The following is a 27,768-nucleotide window of genomic DNA, read 5'->3' on the forward strand; positions in this document are numbered from 1 at the left end:
GACTGCTGGCCCACATAATGCCTCGACTTCTGAGCGGTGACGGGTGGCGTTGTCTTGGATTGCTAGATGCGAGTTATGGTATGCGCTTCAGCTTCTCCAAACGCAACCTTGTCCATAGGTTCCCATCACAGACTCCTTCACTTAAACCGACCACCACTTCTGCCTCAGAGGACACGGACGGCGGGAGTGGGCGGGAGGGGGCGGGAGGGGACACGGACGGCGGGAGGGGGCGGGAGGGGACACGGACGGCGGGAGGGGGCGGGAGGGGGCGGGAGGGGGCGGGAGGGGACACGGACGGCGGGAGGGGGCGGGAGGGGGCGGGAAACGTGCACAGGACAGCGAGGGGGGGGGCGGAAAGGCACACGGAGGGGGCGGGACGGACGGCGGGAGGGGGCGGGAGAGGACACGGAGGGGGCGGGAATGGACAGCGCATCTGAATTCACTTTCAGTGAAAGGGGAGGGAACGGGAAAAAACGTAACTCCGCCCTGGGAAAAAATCTCGGGAACGCCCCCGAATCTGGTCCGGCCTTGACGGACAGATCCGGCACTCAATGGCTAGCCTCCATTTATGGAGCTAGCCAATGAGAGCCGGGGGACGTTCCCGAAGTGCTTAGTGTCGACATAGGATTTCACCTGCGCTGAAAGGCTGCGCAGAGCGCAGCCTTTCGGCAGGCGAAACCCAAAAAGTTCAGGTCTAGTGACTTGAATAATCTATTCAACCTAACTGTAATGCACTTGACCTGTAATATGGTCTCAAACTGTGATCTTAGCAAATATTTTAATTTACAGAGCCGCCTTTATTATCATTATCACAAGAGAGCGCATTCAAATATTCAAGTTCTGCAACTCTGCTGTACAAAACACTATTTTGTTCGATTTAATATGCTAGACTTTTGCTCCATGTACACTTAACCCCTGACCTCCCTCTTAGTTCACTAATAACATTGTCATTAGGACTGGGGCAGGAATGTATCTCAGTTCTTGTTTAAAAACTCACTTTAAATAAATGTATTACTAAAGCATGATTTGTTAGCGCACTGGGGTGGCGTGGTGAGGAAAAGAACGATGGATTAAACCCAAATCTTTGTGACTGGTCGGGGAGTGTTTGCATTGTTCAGCATTCCCTCCTGTATTTGTTTCTTTCGCATTTGTCACCCTAAGTAGGAAGGGTATGCCCAGACGTGGGTCATGTGCTCCCTGCACCACTGGATTCAAGCTAGCCTGGCTAATGAGGGGTGATGCCCTGAAACCGGTCCCAGGATGCTTGTTTCTGATTCAGGGGGGACGTGGCTTGGCAGTTCAAGTCAGACTGTTCCCATGAGGAATAGGGTCAAGACTGATTTGCATAGGGCTGGGTCCAAACTGGGTTTGTGTGGTGAGCAAAAGAACAATGGGGGTGAATGTTTGCATTGTTCAGCATTCTGCCCAACTTTTGCATTACTTATACACTGACATTTAACCTCTGTCTCTGAACTCAGAGCAAATGTGCTAGATAAAAACAAGATTTAAAGACATCTTTATTGCTCATTCACTTTCTGAGAGAACACCTGTTCTTTATCAGCTCACCAAAACTACTGCCCCAAAAAATACCTTGCCCTGATTAAATATGACTCGCTATAGCAAGAGGGCGAGTAGATTTCTCAAGGACTGAATTTGTCAGGTTTGGACTACCTAATATTACTATTAGCCTCAGAAGGGAATTTCTTTAAGGCCGGAGAAGGTAACAGAGGCATACGATCTCGACCCAGAATTTATCTCTGTGATAGACATGTCAGTTTTCATATCTGTGGACACAGCAATGTGAGTGATATTGCAGAGGTGGCAGAACTCTTCCGCCAAGTATTCTTAAAGAAGTCTGCACAGATGCATTGCTTTGATGCAGGTAGGGCCCCCATTGGGTTACCAGGCGCTAACCAGCCTAAAGAGCTGGTGAGGTCCGGAAGTTGCATACATACTTCAAGCCTCCCTGATGGACCTCTCCCGGGAGGGTGAGGGCCCTAGTTGTCTGCTGCACTCAGATTGAAGCCCAATGGGCTGATCAGAACTAAGGGGAAACTTCTCAACTTCCTCCGATAACTTTACTATAGAAAAATCCTTTCTACATCTGAGAGAATTCTTAAGCATATTTTCATTGTAAAAAAAGAGAATGGGGTGCGCCCTGTAATAAATATGAAAGAGTTGAATGGTTGGTCTACAGACATTTCAAGATGGAGGGCATCCATCTTTTGAAGGATCGTCTCTGTCAGAGGGACTGAATGATCAGGTTGGACCTGAAGGATGCCTATCTTACAATCCCAATTTTCCCTCAACACTAGGGGTTTCTACAGTTTCTCTGCAGAAATAAAGTCTGGGACTTCAGAGTGTTGCTCTTTGGACTTCTGTTCAGCCTGTGGTGTTCAGGAAACTACTGAAGCCAGTATGGTTGCGGACACAAAGCCACAGATTGATCATCTACTTTGACGACATGATCAATTTGGCACAAGACATGGCTATGCTGATGAATCGAGCCCAGGTGACATTTTCCCTTCTGGGAAATCTGGGATTAGTGATCAATCAATCCAAGTAAGATTTTACTCCTCAAACAAGATTGGAATTACTTTGTTTTACGACCAACTTCTCAAAGTGACTCTGGAGTTACCCACTAACAAAATACTCATGATCAAGGGGGCGCTGAAAAAGCTGATTGCAGCAGATCACATTTCACTGCAGATGCTGGCAAGATTAGTGGGTTTCTTTTCGTATTCAAAGTTATATTTCTGGGGCTACTACACTACAACTCAAGATTGAGCATTTGCTGAAAGGGCTGTCCTACGCAGCAGAGATTTAACTAACAAGACACGCTAGGATGGAGATGGGCTTGATGACTGAACCAAATGGAAGCATTGACCAGCGGAGCAATCTTCTAATCCATCCCTGAGGTCATCATGGAGTCGGATGGAGTCGGATGTCAGCTGTTGGGGCTGGGAAACCAGATGTGGGGAGATTTTCATTGGAGGAAGATGGTCACAGAAAAAAATGGAATCTTCACATAAACTGCCTTGAGCTAATAGTGTGGTTGTTCATCATTTGCAGCCTGACAAAGAGAGTGCTGCATATTTCTGAAGATGATCTGTGTCTCGGCTGTGCAATATGTCAACAAACTGGAAGGAACGAGATCCAAGGCACTGGAGAGATCACCAGGGATATTTGGCATTACCGCCTGGAAAGAGGTATCAGTGATACATCTGCTGGGCAGTTCGAACACCAATGTAGAATGGAATACACAATTTCTGAGGGACTCCAGTGACTAAAGACTGGATCTTCAAGTTTTCCAGATGTTGTGCCAGAGATAGGGGACTCCATTTACATATATATTTGTGTCCAGGCCGAATGCTCAAATCCCAAGACTGGGGCAAAGGGTTGAATTATTCTTTTACCCCATTCATCATGATAACCAGAGCGTCAACACAAGTTAAACAACAACAAGTGGAGATGATTCTGGTGACGCCACTTTGGAGATAGCAACTTTGGTTCCCACTGCTTCTGGGGATGTCATGTGACTGTCTAATGATGTTCTCAACATTTTAACGGTGATGGATTAAACCCAGATCTTTTGACTGGGTGTGAGTGTTTGATTGGTTCAGATGCTCCGTACATCACCACCCCCTTTTGTACCTCAACATTTCAGGGCATCCTTCGGAGCTCTGGCGGAGAAACCCATTGGATGATTTGGGACAACCTTCTGTATCTCATTGCCTGGTGGATATTAGGAGAAGATGTCAGGACCCATCTTCTGCATACAAGGAACAGGTATGGGCAGCAAACACCCCTAGGAGATACACATTTGCCTGTAATTGATCACCAGACCCCCCTTTTAAATAAATCTGGATCAAACAGGTTGCTCAGTTGGCCTCTTTGTTAGTAAAGTGCGTTCTGGTCCTGACATAGAATGAAAAATATCCCAGCTGGCGTGATGGAAAAATGTAATTCTGTTAACTACACAGAGGCAAAGACTATCCGACCCACAGGGTATAGGGTACAAGGACGGCGGCCTCACATGGCTCAATGTAGTCAAACATTTGTCAAGGTGAGGCCGCCGTCCTTGTACTTCTCACCAAGAAGTACATGGACGGCGTCCTCACCTTTACAAATGTTTGACTACAGTGAGCCGCCATTGCTCATGTGCCTTTTCGAACTTCAACAGCTGTGAAACTCGGTATTACTGTAGTGTGTATAAGCAGCTCGAGACTAGAATACGTACATCCTCAGCCTACTACAGTAAGGTAGGAAAGTAGGAGAATAAAGGCTATCTTAGGTCCTGATGAAAGCTGTAAAGACCCGCGTAAGGGCTACATAAAACAAGCTGGAACATGTCGACATGTATGGAGTTAGGAGAGGTCAAGTGCTACTAATAATCCCTGTCACCACCATCCTATATTTATTTTAATTCTGACCGGGAAGTCCAGGAATAAACTCTAGTTCTGCACTAATATTTCTTTTATTTATCTCCAAAAATTATATGTTTGTATTGTCTTCACCCTCCCTTTTTTTCCACCCCGGCATTGGTCTATGCAGGGGTGTTGTTTAGCAAGCCCTATGTTGAAGCAAGCCACAATTTGTGGGTGAGGGCAGTTTTAAACAATACAGCGTGTGCTACCATGTATAACAGCGTGATTTCAAATACTCCTACTTCTCTTTAGTGTGTTTGGATATTTGTAGGGGAGGTTGATGTAGGAGTCTTTCCTCTTCCCCCTTAGTGGTGTGTGACTAATTGTTAAGATAATTAACATCCCCGTTTTTGGTGTCTCAATGCCAGGTTATCACCCTTTTCAGTTGACCCAGGGTGACGCAATGCTACAGCCACAGAGTGAAAGTGATATGATGATGGTCAGACCTGTCCACTGCTGTGTGCTCATCCACTGAGAGAAGGTCTTCTTTGGAGATTATTAGGTCTAGATAGCCCCTTTGATGTGTGTTGGCCTTAGGTTAGGTTGGATAAGATAATTTCCAGAAAGAAAGGAGGAGCAGTGATTTAGTACTGAATCATTACTGATAACCCAATAGAGGTTGACGTTTGTTACATTGCATTGATTGGTTAAATACGAGATCTATGAATTTCTCAATAAAGGCTGCATTATCACCTTACTGGTAAAACTTGTAATTTTATATGAGAGGGAAATGTTATTGTATGTGTAGTTCCAGAGGCAGGCATTTGAAGGATGAAAATAAGCCATTGGGTATTTCTCTGCATTTTCAGGAATCTCTGAAAATGGCTATGATGCCTCCCCATTCCTCCCTATCAGGTATTTTCTGATGATGTGGTAGCGAGGTAGTTTGAAAGAGGCAGGAGTTCCATTATGTTGTGGTGATGGATCTTTAAACCTGGGGTTTGTGAGCTTTAGTAGTAGTGTGAAATAGTGTTCGCAATTTCCAGCAGGTGCTTCACCGCTGATCTACAATTATGGAGAATGCAGTGTAGAGTCAATGTGACTGATTTGGTGTGAATCATGATGAGGGGTTTTGCACTAATGGGAATAATGTTCCAGATAGCTAATGCCATCTTTAAGTGGAACTGATGTTTGGCCCTAGCTGATAAAATAGCCGGAATTCTGTATTTTCTTTTTATATCAAGAGGAGTAGGAGATTAAGGAGTTAAGTTGGGTGAGTGTATGGAGGCATCATAACATGTAAGTAAGTTGACAATATCTTCCTGGGTGCACCCAGAAAGAGATATTGCTTGTAAATGAAGACAATCAGAAGCACCCCCATGAGTACCTAGAGGGTGGAAATGGATTTGTGCTGTTTAATAGAAAAACCTACATATAAAGCCTGGGGGTGCCCCTGGAAACACAAAAGCATGTGAGTGAGGATTGGCAGCCATTCCACAGGGAGGTTTGGAGATGTTATTTTTTATTAGAAGAATGCTCCTACTTGCTGTTATGTACATTTCAATTCAATGTCAATGAACAGAGACTGTGTGGCCAATGATACCTATTTACATTGAAGTTAGGTAGACACAAAGATGTATGTACGCACTATTGTAGGTCATTGTAACATTTCTTTTATATTCTCTGGCATTAAAATCAATAAAAATAATGTTTTAAAAAATATCTCCCTGGGAGAGATCAGACAGGAATTTGCTTAGGACAAGGTGAACTTTGCTTCTTGGTTTTGAGTGTTCTGAAATCTGGAGGTGTATGTGAGGAGATTGTTAGAGATTAGTGTAGGGAAGCTGAGGGGAGCATCAAGGAGTAGTGAAGGAGATAGGGTGTGTGTAGTAAGTTGTGAACAGTGTTTGTAAAATGTATGAGACTGAGGTGGGAATGGAGGGGAATGTGAATATTGTGAGGGCTTTGTGACTTTAAGTATGGCTGGTCATGTATGGGTGTAGTTATTGATAGGGTGTTGGGGGACCATGAGGAGGTGTAGCAAGGTGTCATACTGTATGATGGAGTGTTCGGTTCAATATTAATGGGATTGCAGTAGGAGGAATTGAGGGGGAAGCGAGTGTTTCAGGAGTTAAGAGGTATAAGGTGTGACTGTTCATTGAGGTATGTAGGTGCTGATAAGGCATAGAGAGAACAGAGTGGTGCTTAGAGTGTGTATGGAGCATTCTCTGAGTGATGGATAATGGTGCTGGGGGGTGAAGCATGCCGGAGGAATGTATCAAATTATGGGATGGAGTGTACTCTGTGGCCTCAGGATGGGTGGTGGAGTTTTATTGTGGTATGTTTGGGGGCATGGCAGGTTCTAAGACATCCCAAGGTGGGACACAAGAGAGCTGAACATCAATACTGATAGCAAGCTGGGATGGAGGGTTGAGTAGGAAAATCTTATATGGTATAGGACCCCTAGATCCCGAGCGTGAGTCATTTTGGAGAGATGTTGTAGAGCATAAGGAAGGTCAGTGGAGCAGGTTTGGTTGATTGACGGATGAAGAGCTGCGATCCTGCAGTAGGTAGGACTTCTGCATCAGAGTACTCAAATTCCCATGAGCTAGTGAAGTGTGGAGGTAAGGAGAAGTAGCATGTATATGTTTCTGTGAGTGCTGGCTGATGTAGAAGCAAGGGGGTGGTTGTTTCCAGAAATATTAAAGTAGGTGTTGAGCTGTGCATGAGGAGGAGTGATGGTGGAGACTTATGATACCTTCCTAAGTAGGGCTGGGTATAGGTCGTCCAATAAAGATAGACATATGGCCGTTGGCTGAATCATTATCTTTCAGTTTTTGTAAATTGAGATAGTGATTGATACATTGAATAGAGAGAAGGGAGCAATTCAGAGCTGGCAGCCATTGGGAAGATGATGCAACAATAAGTTTGCTGTGGAAATTATCAGTCCAGTATTTGAAGTTATGAATGTGGAAGGTGAGGTCTGTTTTGAGCTTCCCATAATGCCCTCTACGGTATTGATCAGCAAAGGGGGTGCATGGAAACTCTATCTGGGTACTGTGCTAGAAATTTTTTGCAGATATTTTGGAGACCTTTGGAGGGTAGTGAATTTTGAATGAGCTGGCTCCTGCTTTCTCCAACTTTCTCCAACTTGATCAACATAATTGAGTATTGTTTATTGGAGTAACTGAAAGGTGAAGGTTGGGCCTCGAAACCCTGGACTCGTGCTACTAAAAGGGGCCCCACGGAGAGTGGTCACTTGAAGAGGGTTTTGGTGGGTTGCAATGTGCTCAAACTAGGGGGAGGTCGATAGGGTGAAAAGGGCAGACTACAGTGAGAGCAGGTGAGGCACGAGAGTGGCCATGGCCTGATTTTATGGGTGCAGACCACGAAGGAGCGTGCGAGTCTGGTAGGGTCATGAAAAGAAGCATAGGAATCTGGTGAGCAGCTAACCTCTAGAGCATTCTGCTCCCCGGCATCAGAGAGGCCTTACATGCCAACAGGCCGGATTCAGGCTGGATCTCCCAATTTTTTAAACCAAAAAAAGCTTTATATCATCAGTCTCCTTACTAAAATTACCTCTGCTTCAATAAAGTTAAAGAAGAAAATAGAGGACACTGATTTTTTTCAACTCTGCCCTCTTTCCAATTTCAAAATGTTGGCATGTGTGCAGAAGCATATACACAGAGTAAAAACCAATCCTCCAGTAATCCGAATCTCCTGTTAGTGCCCACCGCTGAGATCAGTTTATCAGCTTGGAATCTCACGGAATGTTTAGGTAACTCTGCAGAATTCTACGGAGTAAAACTCTGCCAGTTCCACCCACCAATATCCTGTGGATCCTTCTTCTGGGGATATATAGGGTTTGTAGGTTCTCCGAGAACCTGAAGTACCCAGAGCCAACAACTGAGCTGCAGCTTACAATGGTTTTTCATGGTGTACCGGGGATAGAGCAATTCATATGGCAAAATATAAAGAGTGAAAAGTGGACATGAAGGGAACATATTTATTTTTGTACACCATAGGCTGTAAAACAGGCAGTGCCCAGGAGACACAACAGGTGTGTGCGCCCATATTTTTGCGCCACAGGGGAACTATGGTATTACGGAAGGGCCTGCAGACTTCCTAAATACTGATAGTACTGGTACACCGTAGTACCAGGGCTATCTTAAGATGGTGCTCCTTCATTTGTGTGTGGGGGGGGGGTGATTACTTGCAAATGAGAGAATGTGAGGAAATGTCTCTTTTTGCATAACCACCTCCAAGGGTTTGGCCAGATGCTGCTGGTTTTTCAACTCTGAGAGTGCACTGAGGCCTCCTAACCAGACCTCAGTCCCAGTGCTCTGACCCTTAAAGTGTGTATATCTAATTGGCTCACCCACAATTGGCATAAGTTAACTTACTTATAAGTCCTTGGTATATGGTACCATGGGTACCTGGGGTCTGTAAGATAAAGTGTCCCTTATTGACTGAAGCACTCATTATGCTACCACACATGTAACAAGGCAAATCAGGACTCCCAGCCACCCATTGCTGGCTGGCAGATTAGATTTCAAACTGCTAACTCTACTTTGCCATTTAAACTAATGAAAAAGTCCAGACCTACATTTTTAATGTATATATGTTAACCCCTAAAGTAGGCCTCTCGAGCCATAAGGCAGGGTGCTGTATATTAAAAAGTAGGACATGTTTTAAAACGTCCCAACAGTAAAAACCTCAAATTTACATTTTTGCTGTAGAAAAGCTATTAGCCCCATTGGCGACTACATGGTTGCATGCTGACAGCTCAACTATGCTAACTTCCGAATGGGACTACTAAAGTTGGTACGTCAAGGTATCAAAATAATCTTTACATTACATTGTACTCGATGCCCAAGTCGCATTTAATGTAACGTTTATTGAAAGGGAAACTTTTAGAAAGTTACCACTGTGTTAACCACGTTTTCCAGTGACCTTTTACGGTTGCTGGCCCCGAGAGTGCCTTCTGCTCTACTAGGGGGAGGTGTCAATAGCTCTCAGGAAGGAACACAAACGGGCTGCCTTTAGAATAGGTGTTACCTCTACCTGGCAGGAAGGCCCAAACAGGATGTGAGCTCAAAAGACAAGATTCAAAGTGGTAGACGCATTTGAGGAGCAAATGATGGGCAGACACGGGAGGGGACAGAGAGGGAGAAATAGTTGGCAAACCAGTTTTCCCTGACCATGTAGCCCTGCGGTAGCCACACCTTAGGGCGGGCTACCAAGCTCCAAACACCAAGAAAGGGGTTCTGTCATCTTGGAAGTTGGGCAGAATATTGCATTCTGGGATATCTAGATGCCACACTATGTAGAAAATCATTCTCAGGCTTGAGAGGACCTAGTAGCCTATTGGTTAGAAGTAACCATATTCCAGAGGGCAAGCCTTGGGCATAAAAGTGGCACCCTTGGCATCCAGACCTCAGATTATGCCTGCACTGGAGCGAGAACCAAAGAAGGACCATCATGCTTTTCCCTGGACTTGCTAAAGAGAGGCTGTATCAAAGTCTGCACTGCACCTGCTGATCCTTGGGCTAGCAAAAAGAGGACTATACCACAAACAAACAAAGAGGAGGAGGGAGAACTCCTTCTTAGACCTCCTCTAAAGCTATCCAATCACACAAAGAGTAGATTAAAACTTGCTTCTAGAGACTTATGGCAAAGTCCTGCCCCCCTGAGTTCCCTTCCTCGTCTCCTCGAGTTTTTTCTGGATATACTCCTCTGTATGGTATGGGTATACTTTTTCCCTGGAGAATTTGTTGAAGTCTTTCTGCAGTTTATTAATCTTTGACTGCATGATATAGTCTTTGTATTCACCTAGCTCATTATTAGTTTCCTGCAGGTTTCTTTTGTATGTCGCTAACACGACACTAGCTTTCAACCCTTGTTCATTACCCTGTGTGATGTATTCCTATAGGTTCTGTATAGATCCCCCTATTCCTGACCCTATTCTGGTTAACAAATTAACTAGCAGCCATCCCATGATGCAGAAACCGTTATCTGATTAAGCCAGACCACGGCACAGGAGCGCGTTATCTGATTAGGTCATAACGCTTGCCATCTAATTAGGCAAGCAATATTCCTCCAGCCCCTGATAAGGCATACGGAGTTCTCAAAACAAATCAAACCTATGACAACCTGGGAAAATCCCTGCGGCCATTGTTTTGATTTCTCAAAGAACTTCAGTAAAAGAATGTGCTAACGACCAGCTCGTATGACATCCTTATTGACGTATCTATGTCCATCCTTACGTCAATCTCGGCACCTTACAGGTATAAATATTACCGACATTGCCTTAAGCAAACACACGCGGTGGTGACGAGATCGGAGCAGCGAGACTTGCCGAAGCCCAGCAGAGAGCGAAGCCCACTGGCGCTGCCCCGCCTTCCTGACGCGCTGAGAACGAGACGCTGCCTTTCTCCTGCCGAGAAATCCAGCTCCGGCGCTTCCGAGCAGCCCTTGCAGGCAGCTTGGAATATCGAGACCACAGACGAGAGATACCATCCCTCAACCATCCTAGATCTCAGGTACAGAACTGAATAACCCCTTGCAGAGAATTCTTGAGTCAGTCACTTGGCAAAACAAACTTAACTCAAACTGCTACTTTCTACTCCAGCCCACGTATTAGGCTTAGGTCAGGTACACCGGGGTAGGCGTGGTTAGAAGCTCCAGTTGAGTACGATTAGTTAAATGTATATGTGTATGTATATATTCTATCCATTTTAAATAGCATATGGCTTAGAAACCATATCAATGCTTTTACAGTATTATTTCATAATTCTGCTTTTATTGTATGCACTTTACTTAACCATAAGTATTGCAATAATATCGATTCATTTCTCATGTACGAGAAAAGAGACTGATCAATAAATAACATCTTTTATTGAACACGCCCGTCTCTTCCTTTTCTCTACAATCTGGTGAAACTAAGAATGCACGTACTGACTGAGTAAAATAAGTTGTCTTTTGTTTTCACACGACTCTAGAGATACACTCTTGATTAGGGGAGAGCAAAGTTGTCATGTTCTATGGTTGTCAGAAACTAAATCCCTTCTTGTCTATCCAGGGAGGTTCAACTCCTCCTTGCCTATTCGAGAAAGTTTCTAGTGAACTCTGAGCTAGCTGGCAAACCCAAAACTTTAAGTCTAATATCGACAGTAGAAGACCTAGTTAACGTCTGGTCTAGGTCTATACTATTGGAGGTATTATTCCAATGCGCAGAGCCTATTGGGATAATAGGAACTACACTACATGGCGCCCAACGTTTGGAAAGGCGATAAAACTAACGCAAGACTTTAGAGTAACTCAGTCGTGCTCTTTCACTCAGACCCCTTTTTCCCATAATACTCCAAAGACGTCTGGAGTGGGTGAGAGGTAAAATCCGCCAAACCTCGCAGGAGGGAACTCCTATGTATGGTTCTTGGTTCAATCAACGTTGAAGGATACACTGTTCCAAAATATTGTGCATCTAATCTTTGTTTCCATAAGGAACCTGATCTGCAAACAAACAGAATAACCTTCCTGACAGTAAAATGTCAGAAAGTGATGATGAAAGAGAGAGAGTTAGATTAGCAGCTGAACTAATAGAAGCTGATAATACTATGCAAGAAGCAGACCCGGATATAAAACTCATCCCGGTCAACATAAGAAGATCTATAACGTTAAAACTTATAGACAATGGACTGACACCAAGAGGTGGTACAGTCATATTCGTAATTGAGGCACACGAATATCGGCAGACAGAGGTATTCTATTCATGGATAAACTTTCCAGCAGCAAATGCTGTAACAAAGGAGTTCCACTATTATAAAATATAGGAACCTCCTAATGAGTACACTCCTTTCGAGGAAGTGGAAGTACCACTCAAATTCCAAGAGCACCTGCTCTTGTTTAATGGCGCCCTAAAACATAATAATCACATCACCAGGCTCGGTCCACTAGGTAGACCAGGAGCAACGTGGCCGGTCCTAGCTGGATACACACCACATCCAGACATCGAAAGAATGTCTGCAGCAGATGTTTTAGTACAACTAAAACAATTAATTAAAATATATAGACAATTAGTCCAATATGTAATGCGGACTTCAACTGTCCAACCAATAATTAAAATTCCACAGCTGACCCCTCATCAGGGGAACACAAATAAAATTACACCACAGAACATACAGTCCTGCCTAGGTAAAGTACCAGCTACACGGGAACAAATACCATTCAGGTTAGCACAAAAAATCACCCAAATAGAGGCGGTATTTCCAGATACCAGCCCGGTAGAAAAACACAGGATTCTGACTATCTGTCTTCCAATGGGAATCGCACCACACGTGGAGGACTGTGACACTTGGGGTACAGTCTTTGCTTCCATTTACACAAAAACATATGGAGTTCCATCCATGTCAGTAATACCAGATGTGCTAAAACAAATTCAAGACGAATACGGTCCAGAGCCCGCTTTAACTCTCGGTATGAAATTACTAAAAGACTTCAAGCAGGTCTCGGCAATATTACTAGCCAACATAAAAGGAGAAGCAGCGAATGTGGCGATCCGCCAGAGGTTAAAAGAGACAGATATAGCAGACCAACCAGCTGAAATTGCCAGAATTATAGAAAAATCCTATGAAGAACTAGGTAGAGATAGTTTGGGTGGAATACCAGTGAAGCCCCAACTAATTGTAAGTCCTGAAAAAATATTTATTAAAAATAATCTAAACAGTCAAAAGAAGAACTGGGATGGAAACAAACAATCCAATCCAAAAGAAAAGAGATTCCAGTCCAGAGGAAGGTCTCCTCGGCGGAGAGAAAGATCTCCGGACCAAGGACCCAAGTCTCCCCAAAGGGAGCCCTCTGTGAAAAGATACAACCTTAGAAATAGGGATAACATAAAGAAACCTGATAGATATCAAGATTTTGATACACGTCCCTCTCAATCTTTTCAGACTTCCTCGCAGAAATCGGAAAGAAGAGGACAATCGGAACCCAGGGAAGGGCACGTCAAGTCCAAAGACAAGGAACCTGCTCATCCAAATAAAAAATTACAGTTTCCAAAGAAGAAGGTAGCCAGTATTAAAGTATTCAACAATGCCGAGAATACTGAGGACACAGCTGAAAAACGGAGAGTGGGCTCAGACAATGCTAGACAGCGCAGCAGAAGTGAGCATAGCACGCAAAGTCCTTATGAATCATCTGGAGACAGTGGACACGAATGAATACATTCAAGTGGAAACTGCAGACACCAGAGTTAGCAAACCTCACAAAATATATGAAATAACTTTACGTATAGAAGGGGATAAGACTAGAAAAATAAGGGGCCTTTTTTGGGATAATATCTCCAAGGGCTATGACATCCTTCTAGCTGAAAAAGATTGGCCACCAGAGTTTGTCAGGGAGTGCCCACATGGCGAAGAAATAGTTATGCCTGCCTTCTCAAATCATATTCCAATTCATAAAAAATATACACTTGCAAGAAAGTGGGCAGTAGCTCAAGCTCCTGCTTTATATAAAAATCATGTGGGATGGGATGAGGAATCTCCTCCACACAAAATCCAGTTAAAATCACAACCTACTGCACAAAGGCAGTATCCAATCAAGCAAGAAGCTAAAAAACAAGTAAAAGAAATTCTAGATCAACTAGAATACCAGGGGGTGATTGAAACTTGCACCTCACAAATGAACAACCCTTTGTTTCCTGTCTCCAAACCAGACAATTCATATCGTCTAGTTTTGGATTACAGACACCTTAACTCATGTTGCAAAACTTTTGCAGTACAAAACTCGCATAGTGCTGCACTAATGAATAACATAGTGCGCAAACAATATAAAACAACATTAGACATCTCTAATGGATTCTTTTGTCAAAATATAGCACCAGAGAGCAGATACTTGTCAGCGTTCTCAATAAATGGCGCTCAAAAAGAATTCTGTCGGTTACCCCAGGGGTACAAGAACAGCCCAGGATTATTCTCAGCGAGAGTAACAGAGTTACTACAAACATATGATGACGAAGCATTATCTTATGTCGATGACATATACCTAACAGATGATGACTTGGATACTCACTTGAAGAGAGTGAACACCATAATACTTGGGTTCGCAGCAGAGGGTTACAAATTCAACTTTAAAAAATCTAGAATTGCCCATCTAACAGTCCTGTTCTTAGGATATGAATTATCAAGTGAAGGCAAAAGCCTGGCTGACAATTTCCTAGAGAAATGTGCCGTACTCCAAGCACCTAGAACACTAAAAAACCTACAGTCAATTCTAGGTTTCCTAAATTTCGGAAGAACGTACATTGCAAATTACGCAGAAAAGGTCAAACCCCTTTATGATCTAATAAAACCAGATTTTAATAAATCCAAATGGACTCAAAAACACACAGAAATTCTGAGATCATTACAAACAGATATGTTAATTAAAACAAAATTAGAAACATGTGATAACACACGCAACCTTGTGATTCGAGTCATCCCAGGAAATGCGGATTCACATACCTGACCTCTAACGAGGGAGAAAAGGTACCAATTGCATTCAAATCACACTCGTACACAGAAGCTGAAAAGAAATTCAGCATTAAAGAAAACATTGTTCATGCAGTTCAAACCGCAATAGCTAGAGAAAAAGATAAAGCTGTCGGTAGACACATCACAGTCAGAACAGCAGAATCAGCCTTTGAGGCATTAACAACCCCGTGTAATTTACCAACAACAGCATTGAATCCGCAATGGATACAATGGGTGAATTCCATTACAATGGACAAAGTAAAATACTACTTTGATCCAGAACTAGAGGAACTAAAATATCTAGAATATGAAAGAACATTCCCTCTGCCAATCGACATTCTGCCATTACGACAGTACGCTTGTATAATCTATACAGACGGACATGCTCAACCATCCGTTTGGGGAGAACAAGCATACAACCCCACATGTGAGATTACAAAAGAAGTGTGGCGCGGAGGTATACTAAGACCTCTATTAACAAAAACACACTCAGTAGAAACTAATTCAGAACAACAGACTGAAATAATAGCATTGAAAATGGCGCTAGATAATGCAGATCGCGAATTCCCGACACTCATAGTGTCCGATTCGTATTACTGCGTCAAATCATATAACAGCGATTTACAGAAATGGATTCAAAACGGTTACAAAGATGACACAGGTGCAACAATAAAGCAAAAACTGCTTTGGGAACAAATAGTTCTGTTAAAAAAAGAACCACCAAAGACTCACGTGATACACTCACTGAGTCATCAGCGTGATGGCGTTCACGTTGCAGGGAATTCATTGGCTGAGAAAGCCACAGCGGTAGCAACTGAATCGGCTTCCGTAGCTAGAAAAAAGCGTGCAGTAAAATACATTGACGGTGAAACAATGCTGGCGGTGAAAACGTCATCAAAAGGCGACTGCTCAGCGTTACCGATCAGTTACCCACTCAAATATACATACATAATCGATGCGAACTCCGTTCCTTTTGCTCGAATCCCTGGAGAGGGGGATAGAGTGATTCCAAACATGGACAGGAGAGGCTTGTTAATAGCAGACGCACATATGGGCGAGGGTCTCAGACACCTCAAACTAAAAGATTCTCTGGAAGAATTACAATCAGTGTACTGGTGGCCAGGCATGGGCCTGCATCATACCATTTTTGTAAAAAAACTGCCCAAACTGTAACAGAAATCGCAGTGGTGAAAGAAACGGTATATTACCTTGGAGTTTCACACCAGAAAGGATCAACAATAAAAAATAAATCCCAATATGAAAAATGCGTCGTATTAACATACAGAGACTAGTTTTCACTTATAATGTAGACCCCAACTTTCGGCTGACGCCAGAACTGTTATATCAAGATTTGCAAGTCTATAATGGCATATACGCTAGAAGCATGCTACGTACTGACCAATATCTTTCCATTTGCCTCTCGGGTTTGTGAGGAGCGCTTGGCCAGAATGAGCATTGCATTTGCGGAAATCTTCTCACTTCCTTCCTGGGGGATACGGGATGGTGTAAAGAAAAAACCAAAGGCAGAGAGCGATCTATAACGGCAAAGGTATTAGGTTCGGGAGCTGGGTGGGTCAAACATCTAATAAGTGTCCAACGTAGTCTAAACAACTTGCCAAGAAATTCTCTGAAGGGATTCAGTCCGTACGAATTATTGTTTGGGACTAGGATGTTAGTCTTAGATCTTGACAGTCAGACTTCAGTGGTGAAAGAAAAAAGCTTTGATATCAAAGATCGTTTGGCTATTTTGCAGGACTTAAACGAAACAAGAAAAGACCTGAGCAACATAAAGTTGAAACAACAGCCAACAACCACTGAAGAAACACCGCCTGTCCCAGCAAGACCTGTCTGGATTCCAAAAATAGGGGATCTAGTCAGAGAAAAGATCGCGGTAAAGAAGGAATTTGGGCCTTCTTACAGAAAAGCAGTTCCTGTCTTATCCATCAACGGGACAAGATCAGTTGTACTACCGCCGCTTGCTGGTAAAAAGGAGAACCGAGTTGTATCCATCGACCTGGTAAAACCACAATCATGTGGCTGATAACAAACAGTAGGCCAAGTGGACTCCCGATAAGTAGTAGAACACCGAGGTTTGCTACAAGTACAGAGGTGCTAACCAAAAGGCTAATCACATTCGAAACGCCTACAGAACAACAACAAGGACTATGCAACAATGCAATGGAACTCACACCTCTGAAAACCCAAATAAAAACGTTTAGTAGAGACACACCAACCTACAATGAAGTAACAAATGAATATGCAAGAAACAGTAATCCTGAAACAATTGGAACAATTGATAGAACAGCATCCGGCTACTTCATAAACTTCAATGATTCCTCTGAAGACCTCAGTAAATCAAAGACACAGCCATCAACAAAAACCCTTAAAGACAAAGCTAAGGAGCTTTTGAAACAGCTGAAAGAAACCTATCTGATTTCTCCATGGATTGAATTTTGGGTGTCCTTTGGTGTATTTATCCTCATACTTTGGCTCATCATGGTACTATGCTTGGGACGCTTCATTGAGGGAAAATATGCAAAAATGGACACAGCAAGCCAGAAAATCAACTTGATCCTCAAGCCACACACGTCTTCACACGTCGAGAAAAGAGAACTTTCTTCAGTCAACTTCACAGCCAATCCTATACCGGTGGGGTAGCATGGGACAATACTGACTATGAAAGTTATGGTCCGGTTGAAATCCTCAAATATCCACACCAAATCAAGATCTCGTTGAGTGACTTTGTAAAACCAAACTCATTTGCTGATGATTGGGACTTTGAAAGTATTAATGACATGATGTCTGACCTAGTGATGTCTGCTAAATTTGCCAAACATGATTATTTGCAGGGTTCGTCTAATTATGATAGTATGTACTGCTACAACCACTATGGTAACCATTTTCTACATAAATCTGCACAACCTAGAAATGTTTTAAACGGGTCAGGAAAAATAAGGGAGGAAGAAGCAAAAAGTTTGGGGATGACCCTGCAAGAAGGGCCAGTTCCAACAGGGAACATTGTGCAACCCCTCCAAAAGGAAGCTCAAGATCCATTTATGACAAATATTCTTATTTTTCAGGGTTCAATACAAGTAAAGCTGAAACATTTTATTTTAAATTGTCAAATAAGACAGGAACAAAAACCATGCTTACAAACACAAAATTGATATATTCTGACTCATTTTTTGAACAAATGAATACATTTGGTTTTGATTATTGGGACAAAAATGTGTAAGTTAAAAGTGTTTGGGGTACAAGAGAATGGCAAGTTCAGGGTATAGAATCATTGTTTAGAGCCTGCATGATCCCAGAACAAATTATATTCTTGAATGACACTATTCAACAAACTACCTGTCTTGGATTAGCCAAAATCAAAGACTTAAATAAACCGTCTATTCCAAAACCAACAATGAACAGCAATAACTCTGCAGATGAAGAGATAGACGTAAACTATGTATTAAACCAAAACAGAACAAATCCTGATTGGAAACAATGGTTAATCTGGCCCACAGATACTAATAACTGTCAAGACAGATTCCTGAACAAAACACAGGGGTTCACATTGACCAGGCCAGACCCTAGATATTCCCAAAGACAACACCCAGGGATAATCACCACCTACAGTGTGGGCAAACTTTGCCTTCAATGGCTACAAACTTCCACACTGACAGAAATTAAGCAACACCTAACTTTACTTACTGATGGTGCTGACTTGCGTGATTTCATTATGGGACCGCGCAAACAGCGTCAAAAACGCTTCATAGCAGCCTCTATATATGCAGCTTACAACGAGGCCTGGAAGATAACTCAAATTGAGACAGCAGAAAGTATACGGGAAATTGACCGTATTAATTTGGAAAAATCGCTTTCTGTAGTGGACAATGGGTTAATGACTCTGTCCTCCAGAATTTTTTCATTGGACAGTATTGTGTCTTCAGCAATCGACATAATATCGCAAGACTTACTGTTGTTACAACACGGTCAGTCTCAATTGCGTTCTATTGTACAACTTGGCTGGACGTTACAAAATCTGCGTTCAGGCTATGTGCCTTGGCGTTTAATCAACACAACGTCACTATTCAATATCTTTAACCTTACTGATAAACAAATCAGTATGGCACAAAAGGGTGCTGATTATACAATCCTGAGCATTGAGAAACTCGAGAGATTACCATTGACAATGTCAGAACGACCTGTCATTGAATGGATAATACATGGGATAATTAATATTCCGATATCTACTTTCAGGTTTCAATACTGCCAAAAATATATACAGGCTGGCATGTACGAAAAATTGGGAAAAGGGTACATTAAGTCAACATGGAACTTGCCCTATTCACATGCATGTGTCAGTTATAAAGGCCAGAAAGTGTTCCTTAGTGGCAATAATTGTGCAATGTCACTAAGCGGTACAGTTCTGTGTAATGGAATTAGTTTGCATGGAGCCTGTGAAGGGAACTCAAATAACCTTTCATGTCACCAGCTAGGCACACCTGCAACACAGATAGAACCATTCTTTAAAAGACTCTATAACGGGAGTTACATCCTAATTGTGGATCGCAGATGTTGTAGTCTACTGCCCGGGGTTCCTTATCTCGTAAGTACGACTGCGAAGGTCATGTGCTGTGGACGCTTATTGTTCCCCAGCTCCTTTCCAGACAGGGAGGCAAGGACATGGCCTAACTTGAAAATTACTTCTATTCGAATTGATACTTTAAGCAGCATGAAAACAGTGCTTCTTCAGACGCCGACCAGGCTCACGTCATCAAAAGAAACGTATGATCTCCTAGTCGCAAGGACGACTGCAGAGATTCACTCATTGTTATCAACTAATTCCCCCATACATTTCGCAGAAATCCTGAATGAAATCTTAAATATTTCTGATACCAGTGGAGTCTCAAATGTATTTAAGACATTGTTTTCAGGAGCATTAACACCATTCAAAGCAATACTGGGTATTTTTCCAGACCTCGTCCATTCGATTTTTGGAGGAGTTCCCCTCATTTTGGGACTAATTGCAGGAATCCTATTCTTAGTCCTTATATTTCGTTATGGCAAACCATGTCACAGACAAAACACCTGCGACAAGGGAAGAAACAATCCGAGCCATTGGATACCGGGACCGGATATCAAAAATCCTGGGACTAACCCGGCTTAGAGACCTGAACATGACTTGGTTTCTTTCATTTCGGCCGATATGGCAAAGATGTGTTTTACCTGTATTAAGGTGCATGCTGTGCGGAGAAGAATGCGTGTTGGACACCTGTCTGACGCTACAATCGGATGCGCCAATGGATGCAGAAACATTGTTGGGTCCGGTAACGGCTCATGCATTGTGCTGCCCTCAACGGCTGCCAATCCTGATGACGGCATTCGTGGAAACTTCACCACTACGATTAAGGGGTAGTGAAGATCAAGATGAAAGCAGCATCGATCAGGTACAACCTTCTGTCAGCAATACTACTCAAAACGTCAATGGAGACAATCATGCACATGAATGCATGGTTACATCTTTTTCCGAGTTAGTGGAACTCTCACAGGAAGCTGTTGACAGCTTTTTCAGCAGTCTCAATGATATGATGTTCTCACCAGAGCAGAAATAACGACTCTTGAGCAAGCTAGCACACGGCGTTCCCGACACCTTGAATTTAGCCTTCAACTTTAATAATAAAGTAGCAAGAACAACTTTTCCTCCAGTCCACGGACAGCAATTTTTTTAGCAGCCCCAAAATATTTTTATAATTTTTTCGGGACACTTATCTTCTGCTTAAAGTAAGAACTATTCTTAGAGAACTAATTTCTGTTTTTAGACACTTCTTAGACATTAGCTGCCCGCTGGTATGTTCATAAATATTTTTGAACTGTGATGAAGTGGTCTCGAACTTTTCTTCTGTATTAAGAGCCATTTCATGTGTAATTCTCATATTCGATTACTAATAATGTATACATATGCGTGATTCATTTAGCATTATTCTACTGCTTGAGTGCATATAGTACATGTGACTATTTTTTTCCCGTATATTACATAATTTCGAAATGCATTATGTGTATTTTGGGGTGGTAAGGTATACACGATAATCTACAGTATGTTTTACTATGCCTAGATTCGTAAATATGGCCATAGTTAGCGTGGAGTGGGTGTGATGTATTCCTATAGGTTCTGTATAGATCCCCCTATTCCTGACCCTATTCTGGTTAACAAATTAACTAGCAGCCATCCCATGATGCAGAAACCGTTATCTGATTAAGCCAGACCACGGCACAGGAGCGCGTTATCTGATTAGGTCATAACGCTTGCCATCTAATTAGGCAAGCAATATTCCTCCAGCCCCTGATAAGGCATACGGAGTTCTCAAAACAAATCAAACCTATGACAACCTGGGAAAATCCCTGCGGCCATTGTTTTGATTTCTCAAAGAACTTCAGTAAAAGAATGTGCTAACGACCAGCTCGTATGACATCCTTATTGACGTATCTATGTCCATCCTTACGTCAATCTCGGCACCTTACAGGTATAAATATTACCGACATTGCCTTAAGCAAACACACGCGGTGGTGACGAGATCGGAGCAGCAAGACTTGCCGAAGCCCAGCAGAGAGCGAAGCCCACTGGCGCTGCCCCGCCTTCCTGACGTGCTGAGAACGAGACGCTGCCTTTCTCCTGCCGAGAAATCCAGCTCCGGCGCTTCCGAGCAGCCCTTGCAGGCAGCTTGGAATATCGAGAACACAGACGAGAGATACCATCCCTCAACCATCCTAGATCTCAGGTACAGAACTGAATAACCCCTTGCAGAGAATTCTTGAGTCAGTCACTTGGCAAAACAAACTTAACTCAAACTGCTACTTTCTACTCCAGCCCACGTATTAGGCTTAGGTCAGGTACACCGGGGTAGGCGTGGTTAGAAGCACCAGTTGAGTACGATTAGTTAAATGTATATGTGTATGTATATATTCTATCCATTTTAAATAGCATATGGCTTAGAAACCATATCAATGCTTTTACAGTATTATTTCATAATTCTGCTTTTATTGTATGCACTTTACTTAACCATAAGTATTGCAATAATATCGATTCATTTCTCTTGTACGAGAAAAGAGACTGATCAATAAATAACATCTTTTATTGAACACGCCCGTCTCTTCCTTTTCTCTACAATCTGGTGAAACTAAGAATGCACGTACTGACTGAGTAAAATAAGTTGTCTTTTGTTTTCACACGACTCTAGAGATACACTCTTGATTAGGGGAGAGCAAAGTTGTCATGTTCTATGGTTGTCAGAAACTAAATCCCTTCTTGTCTATCCAGGGAGGTTCAACTCCTCCTTGCCTATTCGAGAAAGTTTCTAGTGAACTCTGAGCTAGCTGGCAAACCCAAAACTTTAAGTCTAATATCGACAGTAGAAGACCTAGTTAACGTCTGGTCTAGGTCTATACTATTGGAGGTATTATTCCAATGCGCAGAGCCTATTGGGATAATAGGAACTACACTACACCTGGATCTGTATACATAGGGTATCAGCTATCCTTTTTGCTGTGGTTTAGATTTGTTTGAAGTGTGAATACACAACCTGTATGAAAAACCAGGGCCAGTCCTCGATCTACTAATAAAAAGGTAGAAAAGAGGGTATTATAAATGGGATCTAGTGGTCCTGAGGAAAGCCGGAAAAGACACAACAACCGGCTGAAACATGTCAAATTATATGCAGAGAGGAGGGTGAACAGTTTATAACTAGCCTAGTCACCACCATCCTCTGTTTCATTAAATCTCTTTCATCCTGGCCAGGGAATCCGGGAATAAAATAGGGAATTGGATATCCCTGAGCTAGTTTTAAATATTTGATTTTCTGCACATATTCTTTATTTGATCCCTACTCTTCTTTATGTTTGTATTGTTTCCTCTACCCAATTGCTCCACCCCATGTGTGTTAGTTTGTGCAGGGGTGTCGTTTAGCAGCCTAATGATGAAGCATGCCACAATTTTGTGGGTGAGGGCAGTTTTTCAAACATATTAACTTTGCCATAAGTCTCTAGAAGCTAATTTTAATCTACTCCTACCTCTCTTTGTGTGATTAAAGAGAGGACTGTGCCTCTGGTGCCCTGCTTGAGGAATAGTTGTCACTGAGTCCCAGATAGAAGAAGTGACTCCAAGAGTCAGTTGGCTTGCTTCCTGTTACAGCTCCAGGTCCACAAAAGCTGAAGAATCCTGCCTTGGCAAGTTGGTAGCCACAACCTCTTGACCACCACTGACCACTAAAATGCAACCTGGGAGACTGAGTCTCAATACTCAAAAGGTGCATCCGAGTCTGCTGGACTCAGGAGAGTAGTTGGAGTGCAGCTTGATCGACTAAGATGGACGCTACCCTCGGTTAAAGGGAACCACTGGTTTTGCTGTAAATGTAAATGTAGTAGTACTTGTATAGCGCACGAATCGACCCCATGAGGGTATCTCGGCGCTTGTACGCATACCGCTGTGGAACCCTTCCTGGCTTTTTCCCCGTGAAGTGCCCACTCCTGGGCACCCCCAAGGTGAAGCCAGGCATCCTAGCGTTGTTGGGGCCGTTGTGGAGATTAAGCAAGCTATTGCCCAGAGTTGCAGAGTGGGACCCATGATTAGGATAGGCACCTAGGTGAGAATTATCAGGTCTGAGGAAATTGAGCCCAAGACCTGCCGAGGCAGGAATTGAACCCTGGTCCCGGGCTAGACCTCTGCATCAGGGTCTGCCGCTCTAACCATTGAGCCACACTTCTGTAACTGAAGATCAGTAGATCAGTGGCAACAGGTTTTTGACTGGACCTCAACCAGACTTTAAGGGACATTGACCTCTGTAGCCAAAGTTGCCCACCCGTATTTGTGTACCAAGGGGTGGCCCCTGGAAGACCCCTGTCAACTGGATAAGCATCCACAGCATTCTTCAGCATCTTTAGCATCCTGCATCCCTTGCATCAGGACCTCTCCTTTGATGTCTATGGCTGTTTGCCCACAGAGCCTGGACCTGGAGACTGATTTGACATCACTATAGCTATCCTGCCAAGCCTTGGTGGTCCCTATGACTTGCTCCATGTTTGAGTTGGTTGCTCAAACCAGGCTGAAGTAACCAAAAATAACTTTAGAAACATTTTCCAAACATAAAGAATGGATCTCCACCAAACCTCTCTGCACAATCCAAGTGAGAAAGGAAAAGAAAGCTGCAGTCAACACCAGCCAAACAAGAGCAGAAAAAGTGAAAGCACCAAAACCAACAAGGAAAGAAAATAGAAGCTTAAGAGCAGATAAGCAAAGATTTATCTGTGGTCTTGCCACAGAAGCCCAGGATGCAGCAAGGCATGCAAACTTGAAAGAACCCTTCGACATAACAGAAAACTCTGCAGCAAATACAGCAAGCCAGAAAGACGTGCTAAAGACAACGTTGGGATTACAATCATTGGTAATGAAGGCCAACAACGAAGATGGATGGAGCACTTTGAATAACTGCTGAACCAGATTGTGCCGCAGTCTTCCCCAGACATACGCAATCTGAGAAGGACTTGCCAATCAACTGCAGCTGACTAACCAAGGAACAAATACAGCAAGCCATCAAACATCTAGGAAATGGTAAAGCAGCAGGACATGACAACATTCCGGCAGAGGCACTGAAGGCAAACATTGAAACATCAGTAGACATGCTCTACCCCTTGTTAGGAAGGACCTCGGAATAGGAAAAGGTACCATCAAACTGGAAGGGGGATATCTCATCAAGATCCCCAAGAAAGGTGACCTGAGTAGCTGTGCAAACTAAAGCGGGATAATTCTTCTATCAGCCCTAGGCAAAGTGTTCAACAGAGTCATCCTGAACAGAATGAAGAAGCAAATCAACACTCAGTTGCGAGCCCAGCAAGCTGGTTTCCACAAAGATAGATCCTGCACAGAGCATATTGCAACACTGCGCATCATCATTATGTTATGTTATGTTACAGGCATTTATCGTGCGCACAGCTGCTCCAGCAAAGGAGCGTCCTGGCGCATGACAAGGTAAAACACAACACTGCTAAAAGCAAGCACAGAAAAAAGAGCAACTGTGGGGTAAAGTTAAAATAGGAAGGTTTTGATAGCCTTACGAAACTGCAGAAGATCCTCCATCAAACGGATCTCAACCGGAAGAGAGTTCCAAATAGCCGCAGCTCGCACACGAAAAGATCGGCCCCCGGCACGGCAAAGCTTGAACCGGGGAACCACGGCAAGAGCCTGGCCCAGGGATCGAAAAGAGCGTGTTGGGACATACAAAGATAAAAGATTGGTCAGGATCTGGGGGGCAGTGCCTTTCAAAATTTTAAAGGCCAAACATAAGACCTTGAAATGAATTCTCATCCTCACCGGCAACCAATGCAGGGAGCGCAGGGTGTGAGAAACGGGGCAAAATCTGGGCAAGCCAACTATCGCTCTGGCGGCAGCATTTTGGACACGCTGCAGGTGAGTAATTTCTGCCTGGTTAGCCCCCACCAGGAGGGAGCTGGCATAGTCAAGCCGGGAGATTACCGTCGCCTGATTCACCAGCTGCCTGGTCGGGGCATCAAAGAATTTGAGGACAGGTCTTAAGCCCCGAAGAACACCAAAGCAGCAGGCCGCGGTTTTCTTTGTATGGCCAACAAAGTTAAGGCTAGAGTCTAGCCAAACTCCCAGGTTTCTTAGTTCCGAGACCGGTGTCGGAGATGGTCCCAATTCCGAAGGCCACCACCTGTCCCCCCAGAGCTCCGCTCTCTTACCGACAATCATGATTTCTGTCTTACTTGCGTTAAGCTGGAGACAGTTCGTAGTCATCTAGCTGGCCACTGCCTTTAGTCCATTCTGAAACCTAGGGGCATCCAGCTCTGCATCCCCACTGAGAGTAACCGCCAGCTGAGTGTCGTCGGCATATGAAACCATAGTCAGGCCCCACTGCTTTACGACCTCAGCCAGCGGTCTCACGTAGATGTTATATAACGTGGGACTCAGCGAGGATCCCTGCGGAACCCCCATGGCCAGAGGATGGAATTTGGACTGATAAGGGGGGATGGCCACGCAAAAAGAGCGGTTGTCGAGGAAGGAGCGGAACCACTGCAGAGCAGGCCCCCCGATGCCAATCTCCTCCAAACGGTGCAGCAGAATGCGATGAGAGACGGTGTCAAAGGCGGTGCTGAGGTCTAATAATACAAGCGCCGCCATCTGACCAGCATCCAACACCGCACGCAAATGCTCCACCATGGCGAGAAGGGCCGTCTCCGTGCTGTGACCAGCACGGAAGCCGTTCTGCGTGGGGTCCAGGACATTGGCCCGAGTAAGATGGTCTGAAAGGGCCAGATTAACATGGGCCTCCGTGACTTTCGCCGGCCAAGGGAGTAATGAAATAGGGCGGTAGTTCTCGGGTTTCAAAGGATCCAAAGAAGACTTCTTCAGAATAGGGGAGACCACCGCCTGCTTCCATTTGATTGGTACCATACCAAAGGGCAGCGAAAGATTGACTAGGGAGCACACCGTAGAGCGTCCCAGAAAAGACTGGTCTCTAAAGAGAGCAGGTCTTAATGGATCCGAAGGAGAGCCAGACTTAATTTGCTGGGCCAGTTTGTTGAACCCCTCAGGTAATAACGGGGGGAAAGAGTGCAGGATGGTGTGACCTTGAGCGCAATCCAGGGCTCCCGGAACTGGCCCAGTACTAGGGAAGGCCTGGTAGATAACCTGGACCTTCTCCAGGAAAAAGGATGCCAAAGCCTCACAATGAGAGATGGAACCGGTTGCCAGGGAGGCCGTCCTTTTCGCCAAAGGGTCTTTAACAGCTTTAAAGATAGTTTTAGAGGGGTTCGAACTGTTGCGGAATTCCAAGACATAGAACGCCGCGCGAGCTCTACAAATGGCTCGATGGTAGAGCTTAACGGAGGCAGCATATGCGGCTTTCTTATCGACCTCATAGGACTTCCGCCATGCTCTTTCTGCCCGTCTACAAGAGCCCTTCAAAGCACGTAAGGCACTATCATACCAGGGACTCGACTCTCTAGAGCTCAGCTTGCTCAAAGTGATGAGAGTCCAGCGCCCTGGAGATCCACCTACAGAACTGATCATAGCCCGTTTCCACGTTATCCAGAGGGCCTAACGGCTCTTCCACCAGGATACGATGCAGGTCATCCAGCCTGAGCTTATTCCAGTGCCGCTTAAGGACCCGTCTGACAGATGGAATGGAACTCCCATCTCAATGTCAACTTCATTGACAATGAAAAGGCCTTTGACAGCATGGACACAGAGGCCCTTTGGAAACTCCTCCACCACTACGGTGTGCCAGATAAACTCGTAAGAATCATCCCTAACTCTTACGAGGGAATGGCCTGCAAGATAGTCCATGGAGGACAACTCTCGGAAGCCTTTGAAGTGAGGACCAGATGTTTGCTATGGTCTTTTCTCTTCCTGCTGGCCATAGACTGGATCATGAAGACATCCACAGCAAAGAAAAGAAATGGGACACAGTGTACACCTTGGATGCAGCTTGACGACCTAGACTTTGTAGAGGACCTGGCCTCACTCTCCCATACCAATCTGCAGAAGCAAGAGAAGACTGACAAAGTGGCAGCCACTTCAGCACAACTTGGCCTCAACATCCGCAGGGAAAAAACAAGATCCTGAAGACTAACACAACCAGCAGTACTATAGACACTCCAGCAGGTGATACACCTGGGCAGTTTCATAGACAAGCAGGGCAGCACAAACACAGATGTCACTGCAAGAATCGGCAATGCAAGGGCTGCCTTCATTTAGCTAAAGAAGATCTGGAGCTCCAAGGACCTAACACTGCAAACAACATCATGCTTTTTAATGCCAACATGAAATCCGTCCTTCTGTATGAAGCAGAAACTTGGAGGACAACAGTGACCACCACCAACAAAGTCCAGAC

At 44.0% G+C, this 27,768-nt stretch overlaps 1 pseudogene; it reads left to right on the forward strand.

Moving 5' to 3' along the window:
• LOC144790940 (myb/SANT-like DNA-binding domain-containing protein 2) overlaps positions 1 to 27,500 on the forward strand; it is a 43,006-nt pseudogene extending 15,506 nt beyond the window's left edge.
• The last annotated feature ends 268 nt before the right edge of the window (positions 27,501 to 27,768 follow it).

Source organism: Lissotriton helveticus, chromosome 11, assembly GCF_964261635.1.
Source record: "Lissotriton helveticus chromosome 11, aLisHel1.1, whole genome shotgun sequence".
NCBI classification, from domain to species: domain Eukaryota; kingdom Metazoa; phylum Chordata; class Amphibia; order Caudata; family Salamandridae; genus Lissotriton; species Lissotriton helveticus.